At 43.7% G+C, this 16992-nt stretch overlaps 1 protein-coding gene across 1 annotated transcript in view; it reads left to right on the forward strand.

Annotated features, from left to right (window-relative positions):
- The first annotated feature begins 3159 nt into the window (after nucleotides 1-3159).
- The window catches only part of GARRE1 (granule associated Rac and RHOG effector 1), a 101803-nt gene continuing 87970 nt past the window's right edge, over nucleotides 3160-16992 (forward strand). The window contains exon 1 of the mRNA XM_065416441.1: nucleotides 3160-3206. The gene's annotated coding sequence lies outside the window, so the exon portion shown is untranslated. The remainder of the gene's footprint in view (nucleotides 3207-16992) is intronic.

The following is a 16992-nucleotide window of genomic DNA, read 5'->3' on the forward strand; positions in this document are numbered from 1 at the left end:
TTTGGTTAAAACAAAGTAGAAGCCTCATTGTTCCACCCCTCCAGTAGAAGGAATAATGCCACAGGGGCCATTGTGCTTCCTGACTGCCCACCCTGGTGAAGTAGCCAGCTGTGCTCCAGCCAGGGCCGGCCTTAGGAAGTGCGGGGCCCAATTTGAACATTTTTGGCTGGGCCCCGGCAGGGATGACTAAAAAAAAAAAAAAATGTAAAAAAAAGCCTTTCATTTCTCAGCAACCAGTTCCCTATAAAAAGTTCTGATTTAAGGGATGTGCCACAGTATGTATTTTTTTGTACCAATAGGGTTACCATACGTCCGTATTTTCCCGTATTTTAAAAATTCCTCCCAGACAGTGATTTAAGAACCAAAAAGCCTGACATGTCCGGGAAAATACGGATGTATGTTAACCCTGCCTAAAGTTCTTTTTTAAAAAGATGGGCCGGAACTAGAAATGAGCTCTGTTTCACATGTGTGGGTCCCTACCACTCCCTGGGGGTGTGCTAGGGTAACCAGATGTCACGATTTTATAGGGACAGTCCCGATTTTGGGGTCTTTTTCTTATATAGGATCCTATTACCCCCCACTCCCTGTCCCAATTTTTCACACTTGCTGTCTGGTCACCCTAGGGTGTGCACATGTGTGGGTCCCAGCTGCTCCCTGCCCCCCGCATTGAAGCAGGTGTGCAGGGTTACTGCCCTGGGAACTGCAGGGCACCAGTGGACCACCAGGGTCTGGCTGGAGGCAGGGCAAGGGGTGCAGGGCTGGCTGGAGACAGGGGGGTGTGGGGCGGGCTGGCTGGCTTCAGTCAGGGCCGCAGGGGGGTGCGGCATGGGTTGGCAGGGCTGGAGACAGAGGAGTGCAGGACTGGCTGGCTTCAGGCAGGGGGGTGCGGCAGGGGTTGGCTGGAGACAGGGCAGGGGGTGCGGGGCTGGCTACAGGCAGGGCAGGGGGTGCAGGGCTGGTGTGGGCAAGGCAGGGGGTGCAGGGCTGGTGCGAGCAGGGGGTGTGTGGGGATGGCTGGCTTCGGGCAGGACTGCAGGGGGGTGCGGCAGGGGTTGGCTGGAGACAGGGCAGGGGGTGCGGCAGGGGCTGGCTGTGGGCAGGGGCAGGACGGGGGGGGCAGGGCTGGTGCGGGCAGGACAGGGGGTGCAGGGCTGACTGGAGACAGGGGCTGGCTGCGGGCAGGGCAGGGGGTGCGGGGCTGGTGCGGGCAGAGGGTGCGGGTACAGCGCACCCTGTACGGTAAGTGCTCCCTCCCCCTCCCTCCCCCACCGGGGTAGCAGCAGCAGCAGCCCGGCGCTCGGGGGCTATTTAAAGGGCCTGGGGCTCCGGCCCTTTAAATAGCCACGGGAGCCCTGGGGAAGCGGTGGGGCTCCAGCGGCTATTTAAAGGGCCGGGGCGGTAGAAGCAATGGGAGCCCTGGACTTTTTAAATAGCCCCCAGATCCCCGCAGCCCTACCCCAGGACTCCAGCAGTGGGGCTCTGGGAGCCCCAGGCCCTTTAAATTGCCCCCTGGGGAAGCCGGGCCACCCGGGTACAGCACACCGGCTCTTCCCGGTACGCCGTACCAGGACTTGGGCGCGGGGCCCTCTTAAGGGTGGGGCCCGATTCAGGGGAATTGGTTGAATTGGCCTAAAACCGGCCCTGGCTCCAGCCATCTCTTCCCTGGGTGCATCTGGCCCACGTGCCATGGTCATAGAACTTGAAAATTTCCCCAGAGACCTATTAGTTGGAAGACAAAATTTACTAGCAAGAGGCAGCTATGGAACATGTGAAAAGGACACAGCAAGGTCCCCACAGGGTTAATTTCATTCTGCTACTATCTTCTCCAAAACATTTATTTCAGAGTTTGTTCTGAGTTAATGAAAGCCCATCAGACTTTTAGGCCTTTGGAACAAAACATTTGGCTCTCCCCAGGCTAAAAGTTCTTAAACTACTCTATTAGGACTACATAAATGTTACTATTTAATCCAACTTCCACCTGCCTATTCTGTGACTGCATTACATTCCTGTTCACTTTTCAAATTAATACCCCATATCATTAAAAAAAAACCACACATTACTCCTCCCCCTTCATTAATCCTACTTTCCCTCACAGAGGAGTATTCCTGGAATTGAAAATCCATTACTTTCTGCAGCCAAGGTTCCTGTACAGACAGGAACTCTACATCAATATCCAAATTGTGTGTTAATAAATTTGTTTAAACTCCTGCCCTGAAGACACCACACTTCAAACATTTCCTGAAGAGTGCATAAAAACACTAGTAAATACATCACGAGTAACTGGTGAGAAAGCACTTTGCAGATATGCTGCACTGAAAGTTCCCTAATTCCAGTCTAATGTCATTTAACAATGACGTTGAATTTTATCATGTTCTTTTAGTCAGCCTTTTAAAAAAAATTGTGGACAGGAATAGTTAAAAACCTCCAGCATAAAATAATAATAATTTCTGCACTAAGGAAGGAAACTCATCCAACTTAACTATTACATATCAAAGCAGCAAATCTCATTAGTGGCTAATTCAGCTACAACATATTCACTAATTTCTTTCCCACCTCCTCTTCTATATCGAGTTTTAACAACCTAAGCTTCCCAGCATCACAACACACACCCCTCCTCACATCACCTGTTTCTCTTAAAGTGCCTTTGAAGTTCATTTCTCGAATTCATTCTTCTCCTGGGACATCACTGCAGCATCCATCCTGTTCTCTGGACACTTCAGTGCAATACTCTAAGGCCTGGACAATTCAAGGGGCTTTGCATGGTGTGCTTAACTGGGTGCACTCTCTGGTCAGCCTGGTCCCATAGTGCCCTCTCCTGAGGAGAGGGAAAGAGCTAGGGAGCGGGAAAGAGGAGAAAAGAGGTGTTGGAAAGGAGAAAGATTAGGGGGAGAGATAGGAGAGGGGAGATGAAGCCAGACTCCCCCCTCTGCTTTCCCCTCTCCCCTCACCCTGGCTCCTCATTCTTCCTCTCCTCCCATTAGCCCCATCTCCCCTCTCTGCCCCCTTGCTGCCTTCCCCATCTCCCCCACAGCCCCGGCCCCCCTTTCTCTTCCCCTCCCCTCCCGTCAGTCCCCGGCTCTTCCCCGCCCCGCTCTGCCTGGTCCCTCCCCCCGGCGCCCGGCTGAGGAGCCGCCGTTTCCGGAGTACACAGAGCGGGGCTGCTGGCCGTGCTGTGCCGTGAGGGGGTGACTGGCCGTGGCAGGCAGGTGAGCGAGCGGTACGCCCGTCCCCCCTCGTCCGGGCCCGGCCCGCGGGCTTAGCTGTCTCCTCCCCTCCTCCCGCAGCGGCGGCTCCCGGGGGAGGCAGCAGCCCCACGGCTCGGCAGGCGGGGGCCCTGGTGGGGCGGGAGACCGGGGGATGTCAGGGGCAGCATTAACCCCCCCCCCCCGGCCATGAGGGGAGAGCCCCTTAAGGGAGGAAGGGGGGAGTAATCGCCCGGGGGCGGCGGGGCGCCCCCTGGCTGGGAAGGGGCGCCTATGGGGGGGCTGTGAGGAGCCTCTCTGGAGGGGCTGGGAGGGTTAAGGGAAGCCCCCCAGGAGGCAGCGTCGGGCAGGGGAAGCCCCAAGGGAGAGGCTGGAACGCCCCGGGGCCCCTGTGCGTTGAGCCCCTCCGTCGGGGGGGGGGAAGTGCTGATGGCCGGCCCCCTTGCGGGTGCAGGGAGGGAAGAAGGGGGATTGGGGTGCAGCGAAGGGGCCGGGGTGCCATATACACCACCCTCCGCCCCACTGCTGGTGACCTGCGTGTGAGAGTTTCGGGTGAAACCGGCAGAGACTGCGCCTGCGGGAATTCCACTGCACCTTCCTGCTAAATAGTGACCCGGCCCTGAAATACTCTCTGTGAGAGCGAGTGAATGTGAGAGCTGCCGCTGCCAGGCTCGAGAGAGGCCTTCTCTAATCTCACTGACTGGAGTCAGCCTCCCCGAGAGAGGGGAAAACATGATACAGACCCAGAACAATGTAAGCAGAGGGATTCTTAGCTCATGCAGGCACCAGCTTTCTATGGTTTTATAAACCCTCTTATCTCGAGCCTTGTACCCGTAAAAAGGAGTGAAATTGTGACCACTCTGTTGACTGCAGTTTTTGTCAGTGTCTTACATTATATTATTTTGTATGGTACTAGCTGGTGCTGTTATGAGACTGTGTGATTGCTGCTGTCTTTAATCACAGAAAGGAGCTATGTCTCTTACGAGCAGCAAAATTCTAAATACATTAATAACTCATTATGTGTAGCTAAAGCTTTTCTGAAGTACCTATAACATTAATATCTCCGTACTGACTGTCATTGTAGCTTGCTAAACTTCTATCGACTCACATGAGTTTTATTCATGATTTAAGATTTTTGATCTAGTGTGTTAATGGTGCCTTTTCAGTTTCCCTCGCTCAGATTGTGTCAGTTTGAGAAAGTCCTGCTGTGTGGTAGTTATATACTTTAAATGAAGAATTGATAATATATCTCAGGGGTAGGCAACCTATGGCACATGTGCCGCAGGCGGCACATGAGCTGATTTTCAGTGGCACTCACACTGCCCGGGTCCTGGCCACCGGTCCAGGGGGTTCTGCATTTTAATTTAATTTTATATGAAGCTTCCTAAACATTTTAAAAACCTTATTTACTTTACATACAACAGTAGTTTAGTTATATATTATAGATTTATAGAAAGAGACCTTCTAAAAACGTTAAAATGTATTACTGGCACGCAAAACCTTAAGTTAGAATAAATGAAGACTCGGCACACCACTTCTGAAAGGTTGCAGACCCCTGATATATCTAGATATAAATTTAACATATAGTTGTTGGTTTAGATGTTGAGACTCTATCACATCCTAGTCACAAGTATGAACCAGCCCTTATTTTATTATTAGTTATTATCTCTTTTATTTATTTTTTCTAGAGGAACTTTGCATCTGTAGATGTTTGGATATTCTGGTCAAGGGTGAGGTATAAATGAATGGTAGACAGTTAAGGAACATGCTTTCCTGTGTATTTTCCGGTACTTCTGGTAAGGCCAGAAATACTGAGACATCAACCTTTCCTACTGATATTTTGTTATTTCTGGTTCAGAACCAGGAAGTGCACAGGTGTGAGGAAATTAGAAATAATGTATACCGGGTTAGCCAAAACCTTTTTTTGAGGTTCAAAAGTTTTGGTCAATTGTTAAATAATCCCAAAGTAATGCTAAAATAACTGATATAAGCTGTATTTTTTAAAAATTCTAAATTTACATGCTGAAACCATTTGTTTGCTCACCTACACCCTTCCTCAGTGCCTTATGCCAATGGTTCGCAACCAGGGATACGTGTATCCTTGAGGGGTACACAGAGGTCTTCCAGGGGGTACATCAACTCATCTAGATATTTGCCTAATTTTACAACAAGCTATATAAAAAGCACTACTGAAGTCAGTACAAACTAAAATTTCATATAGACAATGACTTGTTTATACTGCTCTATAGACTATACTCTGAGATGAAAGTACAATATTTATATTCCAATTGATTTATTTTATAATTATATGGTAAAAATGAGAAAGTAAGCAACTTTTCAGTAATAGTGTGCTGTGACACTTTTTTGTATTTTTATGTCTGATTTTGTAAGCAATCAGTTTTTAAATGAGGTGAAACTTGGGAGTATGCAAGACAAATCAGACTCCTGAAAAGGTTACAGTTGTCTGGAAAGGTTGAGAGCCACTGCCTTATGCCATATTCTTCTAAACTTCCTTATCCTTTTCTCTTCTGGGGTCACTACACTCCAGCCCTCTTTTCTTTCACTTTTCCCCCAACGTCCATCATTCTTAAACACCTTTTCTTCCTTCCCACTCAATGCACCTTTATAATCATCAATTTTCCTCTTTTGCAGAACTAAGGGAAACGCATTTTCCTGTCCTGTAAGGTAGATGCATGTGTACGCTTCCCTTTACGGGTTGTAGTGATTGCATCTTTCTGTAGTGTCTCTTGTCTCTGATAAAATATGATGTCCTATGGAAAAATATGATCACTATAGTTGCTCATGTGGGGAAATTGCCACCCCAAAGCAATGTGGCAGAAGACTTGAAAATACATTTTTTATGGTGGTTCTTGGTGCAGTGGGGAGGGGTATAATGGTGGTACCTGGAATACTGTTAGTGACAGCAGATTATGGGATGATAGTGTGCTTTCCTGTTCCTAAGACCTACACCTTATCATTACTAATACTATCTCACATATATAAAGCTCCTTTTATTCCAAAAGGTCTCTAAGTACTTAACAAACTATACGCTCAGATAAATTAATGCACCACTGAAATGCAGATCTCAGATGAAATGTGGAACTCTTTAACAGTGCACAACAATACTACATGACAGTTTAGAACAGGAAGTGGAGAGTATCTTCTCATTGTAACTGCAGGGGTAATCGTAGGTAAGTAGAATGTTATTACTAGAGTTGGATGTTAGCCAGGACCCTACCCCAGCTTTTATAAAGAGTGCCAGGAGACCATTAATAACTACACAGGGGGTCAGGACCTTGGTTTTATGTCTCATCTGAAAGATGACTTTTACAGCAGCATGTGTAACTCCATTACAAAACAACATGCTGGGGCTGGTTCAGAGGGCAACTGACCTGATTAGACTTTACAAAATCTAGCTTGTGATAACATCAGATCTTACAGAACAAGATGGTATGTCTAGATTCCAGACAGTGCTGTTTAAACTTAAAAACTCTGCTTAGTATGATAACTTTATAGCCATTGTAGAATTTGCCAGATGGAGGTGTTCTCCAGGTTCACAAGAAGTTAACAATTGCCTTGTTTTATTGGTCCTTTGTTTTTTAATCTTCTGTTGTTTGTATACTTTTGGATAATTTCATGATTGGATGAGTATAGAAATGCATTTTAATAGCCTTATGTTATAAGAGACTCTTTACCAATTGCCTTATTTTTCTAAAGGGACTAGTGGAAAAAATATGTGCACAATGCTTCTGTCCATAAATGCCAAGTGATGTTTGAATCACTGTTGAGAGATGCTAGTCTCTGTCTTTCTGGAGAGTTCTTTTTGACCACCTGCTCTGACTTTGCCAAAACTAAACCAATCCATCTGAAACTTCCACATGCAATTTATCAGATTTGAATTTTTCTGTGAAATTTGAAGCAAATTGGACAAGGTGTCTTGGTGTTTAAAAATGAGGTATTTCCACTTCTTGGGAACATTTTCAAACAGTGTTTTGTATTGTCATATCTAAGAAATGGCTTGGCTTAGATATATCAGTTTTTGTTTTATTCTTTTGTCTTCAATAAGAACTGATGCTTTGAGTAGTCTAAGAACATTTGGGGTGAATATCCTATTATGTGCAGTTGTTTCAAGGTTATAAAACCTGGCACAGTGCACGTTGTGGGCTTCCAAAATCCTAGATTGGAGCAGCCTTAGGATAGAAAAAGGGAGAAGAAGAGGAGAATGAGAATGGAAACAGGAGATATCGAGGGAGTGGCTATTCAAAAGTAAAAGAATGGAAGGAGAGGGCCATAAAGCGGCATATGGACTAATGTGTGCATTGCTGAAGAACTGCTAAAATCTGTATATAGGAATAAAAGATTAGTATCTGTGTATATGGGGTGGGAGTAACAGGCCCAGTGTAGGACTTCTAACACTCTAAACAAGATTTGTTATGCAGTAGGACAGAGATTTTCAAACTGGTACACAGGCTGCAATCAAGTGACACATGGGATGGCTTATCAGTATCTGTTAAACTGCACTGATTAAAACAACAAACATGGTGTAGTCAGTATGTTTGAATTTTAGATTCTCTTCTATATAGGTTTGTATGCTGCGCTCATCACTATATTATCTGACTGCCATCCAATATTGCATTAAGTGACGTGACTAACATCTGTCACATGTTTTTATTCCGTTATCCTCTCCCCAAAGGGAAAAGTGTGAGCATTGTCTTATTTTGGTAGGATGTTCTTTGTTTGTTTAGGTTTTTGTTTTTTTAAATATATATCTTATAGAAGGCATAGTGAACAATTATTTTAAAAAATCAGACTTTTTAAAATATTGGATTTAAAATATTGGTCATCATCAGGGTGGGATGGAATCTCATAACTAATATGAGATAAAAGCTCACAGATGCTGCTATATGAGAGCTTAATATCAGTGAGGAATCCAGTAGTACATCTAATTACAGACTGAATTGAGCAGTTTTGGATGTGTACCTTCAGCTAAATGAGATGTGATGTACTACGGCTTATGTTTGGTGAAGGAGAAATAAAAAATCTGTCCTTGCTAAGGGAAGTCCACAAAAGGGAACATAGCGTTTGCTGAAAATATCTCTTTTGGCCTAATATTGTATTTATTTAAAAATGTTTTGAAGAGTTCTTTGTATCTGTTGGGTGCTCTTAAAATGTTTACTTTCACCTTTTCCCTGTAAGTTTAGGGTATGCCCATTCATACTAATAATACTTTACATAATAGCAGAAATGTACAAGGAAACTTTTTCAGATGACTCATTGGAAAGATGTGCTAAAATGTACTCTTAAATTGTAACCTTTTCTTGTCTTTCTAATTACTTTTTAAAACTAAATCATTCTTTTAAGGTAGTATTTCCCTCTGAAATTAGTGGTAAGTATTTTAATGTTAGCTAAATCTTAAAAAAAACTTTATTGTCTTGGAATAGGGACATAATCCTCCCCTGTAATCTTTTGTTTCTTGCTTTTTCACTTGCTTGTTGGATTTTTCTGGTGGTTTTTGGATAAGTATAACTGTTTTTCCCCATTTCCTCTGGTCACTTTTCACTGTGCTATTTGTGTGATTCTAATCTTCCTCCATTTTTGTAAACACATCTGGAGAATACAGATTATATGGAGAATTCAAATAATTTAGGACAAAAACAGTCTACCTTTGAATTTTTTTTCAGGTCTTGGATATGTTGTTTTTGTTCTTTCCTGATAATATAGTGGAGATTTTTAACTAAAACTTGTTTAACACATTAGCTGTTTTTTTGGTAGTAGAATTGATTGAGCTTCCAATTCCAGCACTGTAGTAATTACTTTTGCTTTGTAAATCAGGAGTGTGCTCAATGCCCACGATGGAGTGATACAGTGTGATTAGAGAATATTCCCTGGGGGTTGGTTGAATCTTACATATTTTGGTATAATGTGGAAATAGAAGAGCAGAATCCTGCTTTTGTTTAAATCTTTTCCAAACATGTCATAAGGGAAGTTTGTCTTTCTCTTATCAAAATGATGTGCCCCTTTAATGTTCTGTTCTAACATGCTAAGTTTCAGGATGGACTTTTTAAAGGGAGTCATGGAACATTAAAGTTTTCATCTGATGGCCAAAAGGTAGGAGGAGGATAAAAAGACCCATTATGACCTTTTTCTTTTCAATGAGGACCTCGCTACTATGATTCATGCTACAGTCACTTTAGTTAAATTATTCCAGTGCACTGTATCTTGAATCCATTCTGAAACCAAAGCTGGCAGAGAATGTGGTTCATGCTTGTTAAGTAGGGTATCTCACTGTGAGCATATTACACTGGTGCTGCCTGTGGTTTTGGATGGTATCAAGAATTTCCCAAGACTTACTGGGATGAAGGCAAATTCCTCTGAAGCAGGCCCAGACCTGCAGTGTGCAATATCAGATCAGTGGCTTTGTGGGATTTTTCTTCTTGAATTAGGCAAGCTCCTTCTCCATCAATACAGATTGTAGATCCTGCAGATATGGTCTCAGAAAGGATATAGGCAGAGAGTAAAAAAGCATGGAAGTATCCTCAGAGAGAAATAAGGCAAAACCCCTCAGTGTCCAGACCTCATGTTCCTTGAAAACCTCTGGCTGAATCTCTGAGGTCTCTAATCCCCCTCATCTTCATGGTACAAGAAGATGACTGCGTGTTTCATGGCTTCAGGATAAATTGTCTACTGCCTATGATCAAAAATATATTGGTTGGAATTATGATGAACCATTTGGACAAGCAGCAACTTTTGCTACTTTTTAAGTAGCCATAAGCTTATGTGAGCCATTTTGTTGTTTCTTTATGAGAAGCAGACCTTTACAAACAGGCAACATAGGCAAGTTCCTTAATATGGTGCTGAAAGATTAATTTAACACTTTAAAAATATTGTGTCCCCCTTTAGGCAAAGATAAAAACTCACACTTATTTTAATACATTCACAGCAATCCTTTCTCCAACTCTCCATGTTAACTGATATGTAAGACCTGCACACAATAGAGCTTGGTGTTATGCTGATTCTGTAAAAATCAATTTCTTTTCCAAGGAGGGAAATACTATTATTACACTTAGTGTAAAAACCTAGATTATTTTAATGTAAACAAGTACTTGTTGACTTTTAAATTTTTGATGTAAAACCTCACAATGTATACAATTCTTTGTTACCTTAATTCAGTTCCTTGTAGACATCTAAAATCATCCTCATGAGTTACTCAGTTTTTATCCTGTTTATTTAAACATTCCAATATTTTCCAGGACAACAGATTGTAATGTCAAATTTGGCACTTTGACCCAATTTCAGGCCCAAAGTGGGGAATGACTGTATAGAAAGAGTCAATGTTTAAAAACAAAACAAAACAAAAATTTGGTAATTAGCAACTTGGTACAAAATTATGAAACATAATTTAAAAGTTGAAGTAGATTTGAATGTAGCATGAATCAATTTGGAAGCTCTTACTTGCATGCATGTCTTCTAATTCATATTACCAATACTAAGTAGAATGTCTTATTTTTTCGTATCATATTTAATCTTCAGAGTGAAATAGCAATTTAGGGGCTTGGGGGCAGGAAATAATCTAGTGTGGTAAACTTTGATCATAAGCAGTTATTATTTTTATCATTGTGGAAAGGTAGTACATTTGACCTGTGCTATTTTGAAATTAATCTATTGCTTGGTTTTGTGGTTAAAAAAGATTTAGGTCTGGTTAAGTGAAATCTATTGCTTTGCAGATGTTGCTGGATGTGAAATCTATTCAAAACCACTAATGATACATACTTTGTTTTTGTATAGGAATGTCACATTTTTGTGGTGACGGATAGGTATGATAGAGTAAATCTGTAGTCAACACACAAGATTTAGTGAGATGTTTTTGGGAAAAGACAGTGTATTTTTTCCTTTGAAGAATTTTTTTCCAATTCATTTTCTGGGATAGTTTTATATTTTTATGACACTTGATTAAGCTATGCATGTAGTCAGTTAGATAAATGTTTACTGGAATGTGATTCACCCTCTAATTATGTATCCTCTGCACATCTCTTAGAGAGGTACCAGAGGCTCTCTTTATTCCACCCTCTCATCTCTCCATATCACGGTGACCATATTTTCAGCTGAGGGCTGGATGGGTTCCCTTCAGATTATAAGGGTGGCTGTTTGAACAACATGAGGTGCTCCTGCCACCCCAGGAGTGCACATTCTGAGCTCCTTCTGGCCTGATGTAGAAAGACTAGGCCTAGAAATCTCTTGATGACTTCAGGTCAACTCTGGATGCCCTTCTGGAAGGTATGCTTTAGTCAAACATAAGTTACTTGGATCAGTACATGGATAACTGGATGAAATTTAATGGACTGCAACATGCAGGTTCCTTCTGGCTTTGAAATCTATTAATCGGTTAAACAGAATTTGGATCTTGGAAATGGCAATGCAGAAGTCAATTCCTTGGGCAGTGTGTCAGTCCTAGAGCTTGATTTTTATGGCAAGGTAATGCATTTTCAAATACTTTAAATAAAGCTATTCTAATCCTTTTCTGTGTATACATCTTTAAATTAGCATGTGGCAGTGCTGCTTCATTTGATTGTTTAAGTACAATACAAAGATGTGAAATCTTGCCAGTTTTAAGTTTCTTTTGTTGGTGACTTTGCTCACCACTTCAGCCTTTGGTATGCAAAAATGTGGAGTTCTCCATAGAGTCCCCTCTGCCCACCCTCCTACTCATTGTTTTTAGTTTAGAGTAGTGAGTTCTCATTTTGTGGGCAACTTAATGGAAGAGAGATCCTCTTATGGATCTGCCTTCCCTTATGTTTTGAAATCTTCTGATCTATGTCTCACCAAAAAGCTCTTAATGGACTACAAGTTTGAGAACCACTGATATAGAGAGAGGGCCAGTCTGTATGATGCTGGTGTGACTGGGAGCCGATGTTGCCACAGTTGTTTCATGTCAAAAACCAAACTTTTTTTTGTGTATGGGGGGAAGTTGTATACTAATTAATTATGGTTTTTTTTAGTCTAGATTGCAACCATCCACTAGCTGCTGCTCTCTTTACTGTTACATTTTTGTTGCTACTGACATTTTGCTTGCCAGTTTCTTAGAAACAAACAAACAAACTTTCTTTGTAAAAGCTGTTGCAGTTACAAATGCAATACTAATGAAAGGTAATATACGTGACTTATAGGGACTTAGAAAACATACATTTTTTCCAAGCCATTGGGGTAAAATTACAAAAGATTCTACATAGACACAAATAATTAAATACAATATTTAAATTTTAATATTTTAAAACATAACTGTCAACAGGAAGTAGTAAATCCATATTCTGTTTTGAAGTGCTTCAGCAGACGCAGGGCATTTGTTTTTCAAAAGTTTATTTTCTCTCTGGGAAGTAAATGTGTCTTGTCCACCTGATTGCCTCCTCTTACTTTGTTTTGGAGTGAGAGAATTGTGTATCTGCTGTACTGGTCTCCTTTTGTTGTCCCTGTTAACTTACGTGATAAACATGTAGTTATGGTATGCTACAGAGTGAGGCTTTGTGTACATCTGAAAGTTGCACAGTGTTCACTATACCAATATAGTTAAAGGAGTACAACCTTCACTAGTATAGATGCAATTATATTGCATAAAGGTGCATTATACAGGTATAAACTGATGTGTATCTCTGTACAAGAAGAGGAATAAGCTATACAAGTATAGGGCACTTTTATGGCAGTATAATTGCATCTACACTAGCAAGGGTTTTACTGATTGTGACATTACCCAGGGTACGAGCTGCACTATTGAACAGCAGTGTCCCCTTAATTCTCCAGCCTGGGATACTTTTTACAATTCTTTGCTAGTAAACAGCAAACCCCTCCAGGCTCTGTTCACTCACAGCCATTAGCATGCAAAGGCATATCCAGCAAAGTTGCATGAATGCTCTCCCAGCCACTCATGAATAGACACAGGGTGACGCTCAGAAATTCTTAACCCAGCCTTGCACCCCAGAAATGTGCATCTTGCACTCTCCAGTATGCTACTGAACAGAGTACCCTCATTAAATAGCTTGTCATTTTTATCAAAGAAAATGATTACAAACATTAAAACAAGTTTATTAACTAGAGAGAGATGTTTTAAGTGATTATAAGTGAAAAGGCATAAAAGTTAGCTTGCGTGTTTATCTTTTATTTCTTTTGTAACCAATTCTATTTCCTAAACTTTACCAAGCTAAATAAGATTTGAAAGCAAAAAATCGTTTCTCACCCAAAAGCTCACAGCAGTTAATACTAACTAGAAAGCCTTCCAATTAGGACCGTCCCGTCCCCCCCCACCCCCCACAGTTCAGTGATGGTTCTTTGTCTTTCAAATGCTCTTGCTCCCATTTGTAGAGATGGGGGAAAAGGGGTCTCTTATTTTATACCTTCCTCCTCTCCTTGAGGAATACCCTCCCCCTCTCTGCTGGGGTGCAGACAGTCGGTCTATGGTGTACGTGAGATTCGAAGCGTCTTTCAGGTGAATTGTAAATTTTTTGTTCATACCTTATGTGTTTGGGATGTCTTGGGGATGACATGCAAATCTTTTGTTTACAGTCCCCCCGATGGCAAATGGTTGCTTCAGTAGCTAATAGTTTTATAACACTTGTGGTCAGTCCTTTCTTGAAACTGAGGAGCTAGGCTGTCTGCATTCCCCAGAATTACATTTCAGCAACAAACATATAGCAAAATCTCATAACTCCATATACAATGTTGATGCACACATTTTAACATGACAATGATGTTAATCAGATAATGACTTTTCAAATGATGCCTCACAAGGCATACTATGTACAACATAGATCATAACCATAAAAAGTGGTGAATAAGGGATACAGGATATTACTTGGGGTACAGTGTGTCATACCAGTATAACTAAATTGCATCCTTATTGGCACAGTTATACTGGTAGAACTTGCAAATGGAGAACCAGGCCGAAGTATTCTGCTGAGGGATGTGTGTGAGAGTATGTGTTAAAGTACTGTGGAAGCATGAGGCGGCTGGTGGTGCATTGTAGCATACTTGGCACACCATAATTCTTATTCCTAGTGTTTAGTTTTACCTTGAAATTTCTTTCATGGAGCAAACTCTAGCACATTATTGGTTTGAGACCAGCAGAGGGGTGGCTTGACAGAAGTTGTAATTTATTTGCACTTCATGGTATCTTGGGCAGATGACAAACCTGTTGAATGCATAAGACATTACTAGGCCTGAAATAGTCCACATTTGATGACCTTCAGGGCTTGTTGCAAGACTCATCTTATTTTCTCAAGCTTTTGAGGAGCGGGGAATTGTCTGATGGGGTGGGGGTAGGGAAAGGAATTTATGATGGGTTAACTTAAAAACACATGTGTAGCAAGTTCATTATGTCAAGGTCACTTAGGGTATGTCTACACTACGAGAGTAGTTCGATTTTACTTAAATCGAATATGTGGAATCGATATTACAAAGTCGAACGTGTGTGTCCACACTAAGGACAGTAATTCGACTTTGTGAGTCCACACTAACGGGGCAAGCGTCAACATTGGAAGCGGTGCACTGTGGGCAGCTATCCCATAGTTCCCGCAGTCCCCGCTGCCCATTGGAATTCTGGGTCGAGCCCCCAATGCCTTCTGGGGAAAAAAATGTGTCGAGGGTGGTTTTGGGTAACTGTCGTCATCCAACCGTCACTCCCGCCCTCCCTCCCTGAAAGCGCCGGCGGGAAATCAGTTCGCGCACTTTTCTGGTCAGTGACAGCGCGGACGCCACAGCACTGCGAGCATGGAGCCCGCTGCGACCATCGCTGCAGTTATGGCCGTTATCAACGCCTCGCACCTTATCATCCACCTTTCCCAGAGGCAGATGCTGAGAAATCGGGCGAGGAGGCTACGGCAGCGTGGTGAGGACCTGAAGTCTGAGAGTGGCACAGACCTGTCACAAAGCACGGGACCCCGCGCCGAGGACATCATGGTGGGAATGGGTCATGTTGATGTTGTGGAACGGCGATTCTGGGCCCGGGAAACAAGCACGGACTGGTGGGACCGCATAGTGCTGCAGGTCTGGGATGAATCACAGTGGCTGCGAAACTTTTGCATGCGGAAGGGGACTTTCCTGGAACTTTGTGAGTTGCTGTCCCCTGCCCTGAAGCGCAAGGACACCCGGATGCGAGCAGCCCTGAGTGTCCAGAAGCGAGTGGCCATAGCCCTCTGGAAGCTTGCAATGCCGGACAGCTACCGGTCAGTCGCGAACCACTTTGGCGTGGGCAAATCTACCGTGGGGGTTGTTGTGATGCAAGTAGCCAACGCAATCGTAGAGCTACTGCTCTCAAAGGCAGTGACCCTGGGAAACGTGGAGGTCATCATAGATGGCTTCGCCGCGATGGGATTCCCAAACTGCGGTGGGGCTATAGATGGAATTCACATCCCTATCCTGGGACCGGACCACCAGGCCAGCCAGTACATTAACCGAAAGGGCTACTTTTCAATGGTGCTGCAAGCACTGGTGGACCATAGGGGACGTTTTACAAACATCAACGTCGGATGGCCGGGCAAGGTTCATGACGCTCGTGTTTTCAGGAACTCTGGTCTGTTTAGACGGCTGCAGGAAGGTATTTACTTCCCGGACCACAAAATAACTCTTGGGGATGTGGAGATGCCTATAGTCATCCTCGGGGACCCAGCCTACCCGCTAATGCCCTGGCTCATGAAGCCCTATACAGGCGCCCTGGACACTGAAAAAGAACTCTTCAACTACCGGCTGAGCAAGTGCAGAATGGTGGTGGAGTGTGCTTTTGGACGTCTCAAGGGGAGATGGAGAACCTTACTGACTCGCTCTGATCTCAGCGAAACCAATATCCCCATTGTTATTGCAGCTTGCTGTGTGCTCCACAATCTGTGTGAGAGCAAGGGGGAGACCTTTATGGCGGGGTGGGAGGTTGAGACAAATAGCCTGGCTGCTGATTACGCCCAGCCAGACAGCCGTGCAATTAGAAGAGCCCAGCGGGACGCGCTGTGCATCCGGGAGGCTTTGAAAGCTAGGTTCCTGAGTGAGCAGGGAAACCTGTGACTATTAAGTTTGTTTACAGAGAAGCTGAACCTGCCCCCGTTTCTTTACCCAGTAAATGTTCACTATCCTCTCCAGTTACATACCCCGTTCCCCCCCTTCCAACACACGTTTAAAAATAAAATCACTTGAAATTTGTTAATGAACACCGTTTACCGCGAAAACAGTAATAAAGAAAAGTGTTGAACCTGGGACGCAGACTGTGGTGGGGAGCGGGTGTAGTGTAGTGATGCAAAGGACGCTTCTAAACTCCAGGAATGACAGGCTCCGCACTGGTGGACTGGTTGTTTCAACGGAGCCTGCCACCCCTCCTGTTCGGGACTCTGTGTGTGGGGGCTATGTGACTTTGTGGCAGGGGGAGGACGGTTACAGATCCCCTGCTGCGTGGCTCTGTGATCCAGGATAAGGACCGCTGCATAAGATCTCTAACCACCCTCCCCCGCCACAAAGTCACATAGCCCTCCCACCCCCCTCCCCACACAGAACATGAAAACCACCTCCCAGACTGACCAGGGTAACTAGTGAATGCAATGTGTGTGTGCCTTGCTGCTGAACCTGCCCCCGCGTCTGTACCCTGGTAAAGGTGACTGTCCTGTCCAATTACTAACCCCCTTCCCCCCCTTCAAACAGACTCTCCTCTAAAAGAACATGATGGAAACAGTAATTAACAGAAACGTATTTTTTATTAGCAACTACACATGAAACTGGGGGATGAAACTGGGACGGGGGCTTGGGTGAGGCGGGAAGGGAAGGA

The sequence above is a fragment of the Emys orbicularis genome, chromosome 14, assembly GCF_028017835.1.
Source record: "Emys orbicularis isolate rEmyOrb1 chromosome 14, rEmyOrb1.hap1, whole genome shotgun sequence".
Lineage (NCBI taxonomy): Eukaryota > Metazoa > Chordata > Testudines > Emydidae > Emys > Emys orbicularis.